At 51.7% G+C, this 5,081-nt stretch overlaps 1 long non-coding RNA gene across 1 annotated transcript; it reads left to right on the top strand.

Moving 5' to 3' along the window:
- The first annotated feature begins 1,735 nt into the window (after positions 1-1,735).
- Positions 1,736-2,454, top strand: LOC116798055. The gene is made up of 3 exons (XR_004360814.1): positions 1,736-2,078; positions 2,200-2,238; positions 2,370-2,454. It is a non-coding gene; the product is annotated as an uncharacterized LOC116798055 (long non-coding RNA).
- Positions 2,455-5,081: the final 2,627 nt, after the last annotated feature.

The raw sequence follows: 5,081 nt of genomic DNA, 5'->3' as shown, positions 1-5,081 counted from the left end.
GAAAGGGAGCTGTCAGTGGGATTCACAGGGATGGACCCTTCCTGCCTGCACCCGACCCGTGTCCCCTGTGCTGCTTTTTGCTGTCAGCACGGCCTGACTGGCAAAATGACCCCTCTTGTTGTGCAGAGAGGAGGCCACGGTGCCTCGGCCGTGTAATCATGTCAGCCTGTCTCTGACAGCAAAGAGGGCAGCAGGGATCAGCTGGAAAAGCTGCCCGTGGTCCCTGAGCCGGATCCGTCGGCCCCTCGTTCCCACGGCAGGGCTGCAGTGGGAGCCTGGGGAGCTGCAGAGGAGAGAAGGAGCCTGAAAGAGGACACCCCCTGCTCCCCCTGCAGTGTGAGCCTGGCCTAAGCACTTTTAGGAAGGGGAGGCAGAGTGTTGAGTGGGGGGTTCTTGTAGGTCTTTGGTGTGGAAGGTGAGGAGGAGGCAGAAAGGAATGGCTGGAAGTGGCCTCAGGGTGTGATCAGGAAGCTCCTCTGGCTGTCCCAGTGTGTGAAAACTTCCCCACTTCCCTGGAAGTGTTCAAGGATGGGGCTTGGAGCAACCTGGGCTGGTGGAAGGTGTCCCTGCCCATGGCAGAGGGTGGAACTGGATGATCTTCAAGGTCCCTTCCACCCCAACCCATTCCATGTCCTTGCCCATCTCTGGCAGCTCCAGCTCTGTCCCACCAGCAGCACGGGGAGGTCTCAGACCCTCAGCAGACCCTCCAGCCCAGAGGCAGCTGCAAGACTTGGGGTTAAACGTCAGTTTAATGGATTTAAACTGCCAGGGAGTGGGTTTAGATGGGATATTGGGAAGGGATTCTTCCCTGGGAGGGTGGGGAGGGGCTGGGATGGAATTGCCAGAGAAGCTGTGGCTGCCCCATCCCTGGGAGTGTCCAAGGCCAGGTTGGAGCAACCTGGGCTAGTGGAAGGTGTCCCAGCCCATGGCAGGGGGTGGGACTGGATGGGCTTTAAGGTCCCTTCCAACCCAAACCATTCTGGGATTCTCTGTGGGCACAGTCACAAGGGTCTGCTTGGGTAAAGGGCAGAACAAGGACCCAGGAGAGCCCACCCTGTGCCCTGCACAGACTCAGCCCCACGAGCACCAGGAGAGTGAGAGGAAAGCAGAGGAAAGCACAGAGAAAAGCCCCTTTGTGCCAGAGCTCTGGAGGGGAGGTTGGAATGCAGCAGCTCCCTCAAAAGCTCCTTTGAGGCTCCGTCTCGCTCAGCTGCCAGTGGGTTTTCAGTCCATTCACATCCCTCTCCTCCGAGTGTCTCCCAGATATCCCTGAGCAGAACAAAGCTGGGCACCTTCCTTGCCAGGGGACATTGCTGGCACTGGAGCCAGAGCAGTGCCACACACACACAGCTTCCCTCAGTGTGCACATCCAGAGCCTGGGGGAGATGGGAAGCCAGGGAAGGGCAGGATTTGCCCCCTGGAATTTGTTCCAGTTCAGACAGACAGACAGACATCAGCAAGCCCCTGTCATCCTTCAGTAGCTTCCTTTAATCTGTTATATCATTTATTATCTGTCATTTCTCCCTTCTCCTGCCCAGGATTTGCAGGATATGCCTGTGTCACCATCCCAGGAAATTCAGGATTTTCCCTGAGCTGCTCCCAGGGAGGTGGGTTAGAGCTGGGCTTGGCACTGCTGGGGCAGCAGTTGGACTCCGTGAGCTCACAGGGCTTTTCCAACCTTAATTATTCCATGGATTCCACGATCCTGTGACTCCAGAATCTCTGCTCTCCAGCCCAAACCACCCCAGCACACGAACCCTCTGCTCCCTGCTTTATCCTCCCCAGGGGACCACCAGGATTCACTTCCAGGCAGGAGCTTCATTCCTGTTGTTGCCACCAGGAGAAGCCAGGGAAGGTTGTGGGGAAACCCTTCCCACGTCCTCCAAGGTGTTCTTGTCCGTGGTTTAGGTCTGTGCAAGGGGTGGAGAAGCATCTCCTCTGCTTTTCCCTCCTCTCCATGGCTTCAGAGATGCTCCCTGAGCCTGCAAATATTTGGAATTTCAAGACTCTTCCCGCTGGAGGCACATCTGGACCTCGAATTTGGATCCCCAGCTTTCTCTCTGCCTGTTTTATTCATGGTAATTCAATGCCATCAACAAAACAGTCCCATTTTACCTGAAATCTCCCATTCCCACCTGAAAGTCTGCAGGGGAAACACACCTTGCCATGCTCTAAGCAAACAATATTCACATTTTACAGTTCCCAACCTGGCAGAATGTGATCTCCTGGAGTCCCCTGGTGAGATAAAGTAACCACTTGCTGTTCACTCCTGACCTGAACTCCCATTTATTCCACTGAAATGTGGTTATCAAGCTCTACAGAGCAACTTTCATGCTAAAAATAAGCACAGTTTTCCAAATGTATTACAGAATTTCTTAGAAGACAGAAGCCCAGGGAGGATTCCCCAAAGCAGAATGCAAGGCTGAAGAAATGAAAGAATAATTTAGAGCCTTAGAAAGTGGATCATTTATAATTTTTTTTCCCCCCTTAATATTGCAAAATTCATAAAATCAATGATTCATGGGAATATTTGCCTGGCCATTGAGGCAGCTTTGTAACAGGGTAAATAATTGAGATGCCTTTATTACATTATTTATTGGAAAATTCACAGCATAAATAATTCAAAATCAGCTAATTATGTGGAAACTGAGGGCTAAAGGGGGGCAACACAGTCCATTAGTTATGGCCACACAGTGGAATTTAATTCCCTTTTTCCAGGAGCAGGAGGTTCTGGCAAGAGCAGGGACAGTGGGGAGGCAGCTCCTGAGGGCACGGGATGATGGGAGTCCTGCTGCTGCTGCTCCCAAACTGCATCCAGAGGGTGTGGGATCCCATCCCCATCCCTGGGATCTCTGGGAATCAGATCCTGAACTGGTTGCAGGTCGAGCTCTGCTGCCTGGGCTGGGTGATTTCAGACCTGCATGGAATCATGGAATGGGGTGGGTTGGAAGGGGACCTTGAAGATCATCTCATTCCACCCCCTGCCATGGGCAGGGACACCTCCCACTATTCCAGGTTGCTCCAACCTGGCCTTGGACACTTCCAGGGATGGGGCAGCCACAGCTTCTCTGGGAAATCCATTCCAGGGCCTCCCCACCCTCCCAGGGAAGGATTTTCTCAGAATGTCCCATCGAAACCTTTTCTCTTTAGTTTAATCCCAACCCCCCTGTCCTGTCACTCTGCCCTTGTCCAAAGTCCCTCTCCAGCAGGAGAGTCCACCTTACAGGCAGCTCTGATTTCCCTCTGGAATCCAGGTCTCCCTTCCTGGTTTTTCTCAAGGTCTGCCCAGCAGCGAGTTGTCCCAGAGATGGATGAGCAAACTTTGGAAGAATTAGTGGAAAGCAGGAGCCAGGGCCTTGCTGGGCACGTAGGGATGGGCCCTGGAGATTGGATGTTCCTGTTTTCATTGTCACCTTTGACTTTTGGGGGTCTCAGCCCCTTTCCCAAGAGGATTTGCATCCATCAGCTGAATTTATAGGGCTGAAACCACCTTTCCATTACCTGCAGGACAAGCTCTGCTGCCTGGGCTGGGGGATTTAATGCCTTCATGGACCATGGAATGGTTTGGGTTGGAGGGACCTTAAAGCCCATCCAGTGCCACCCCCTGCCATGGGCAGGGGCACCTTCCACTACCCCAGGTTGCTCCAAAACCCATCCCACCTGGCCTTGGACACTTCCAGGGATGGGGCAGTGACTTGTTCCAGTGTTCCAACACCCCCTTCCTTTACCTGATCTAAATCTCTCCTCTTTGGTTCAAAATCATTCCCTCTTGTCCTGTCACAGCAGCCTCAGGTTTTCTGAGTCTTCCTGGAGCATCTTTGGGTCATGGAATGCCTGGAGATGCTTTTGCCTTTGGTCTGAGAGCTCCAAAAAAAAAGAAAGAAAGGAAGAAAAGAAAGGAAAGGAAAGAAAGGAAAGAGAAAGAGAGAGATGAAGAGGAGGGAAGGAAGGAAGGAAGGAAGGAAAGGGGGAAAAGCAAAAGGGAAGGCAAGGGAAAGGTTTGGGAAGGGAAGGTTTTGGGAAGGTTTGGGAAGGGAAAGGAAAAGGGAAGGGAAAGGAAAAGGAAAATAGAAAGGGAAGGTTTGGAAAGGTTTGGGAAGGTTTGGGAAGGGAAGGTTTGAGAAGGGAAGGTTTGGGAAGAGAAGGGAAGAGAAGGGAAGAGAAGGGAAGGGAAGGGACTGAGCCCTCTGGAAGCTCACACCCCCTGCAGTTTGATCAAAATAGAACACCCCAAACACACATCTTTTTCTTTATCAGAAAAAAAAACCAAAAATTTTACAAAAGGAGTGAAATCTGGGTATTTTCCACTCCCTTCCTGCCAGAGTTTTGCCATCAGTAGCTGAACACACCTTGCAAAATGCATTTACCACTGTGTGGAATGTTGACTACGTAAGAATAGGTTATAAACACAAATTAATTTTTCTCTGCCTCTTCTGATGCTGATTTTTGACTCACACGAGCTTCATTATTAAAAGCACAACCTCTTCCCTTCCTCCCTCCCACCTCTCCCCCTTTTCCAACCTATAAAAGCATCAGCAGCCCAACAGCTGCTTTCAAAGCCTGGACTTCTTCAGGAATTTGGGAATAAGCAGCTTCCTCCTCTCAGCTCTGCCTGGCAGCTCCAGGAGAGGGGAATGTCTGGGGTGCAGATACAAACAGGAATTATAATACAGGATTATGGCTCTGGTTTGGAAAATGCCACCCAAGCAAACAAAGAGTTATGCACCTCCTATGTATGAAACATTCATTTTTTGCCACGTTGTTGTAACTGGAACAGCACAGCAACTATTGTTAATTCTTCCCTGGGAGGGTGGGGAGGCCCTGGAATGGATTTCCCAGGGAAGCAGTGGCTGCCCCAGCCCTGGAAGTGCCCAAGGCCAGGTTGGACGTGGCTCTGAGCAGCCTGGGCTCTGGAAGGTGTCCCTGCCCATGGCAGGGGCTGGAACGAGGTGATTTTTAAGGTCCCTTCCCACCCAAACCACTCCAGGATTCCATGATCTGGAATAAAGTCGTTGTGTGCACACAGAACCCCTGGGTGGGCACAAAGCTCAAACAGAGGGAAATTTGGGACCACCTTGGAA

The sequence above is a fragment of the Chiroxiphia lanceolata genome, chromosome 24 (assembly GCF_009829145.1).
Source record: "Chiroxiphia lanceolata isolate bChiLan1 chromosome 24, bChiLan1.pri, whole genome shotgun sequence".
NCBI classification, from domain to species: Eukaryota; Metazoa; Chordata; class Aves; order Passeriformes; family Pipridae; genus Chiroxiphia; species Chiroxiphia lanceolata.
Note: the sequence above shows the minus strand (reverse complement) of the source record. Positions and strands in the feature narration are given on the sequence as shown.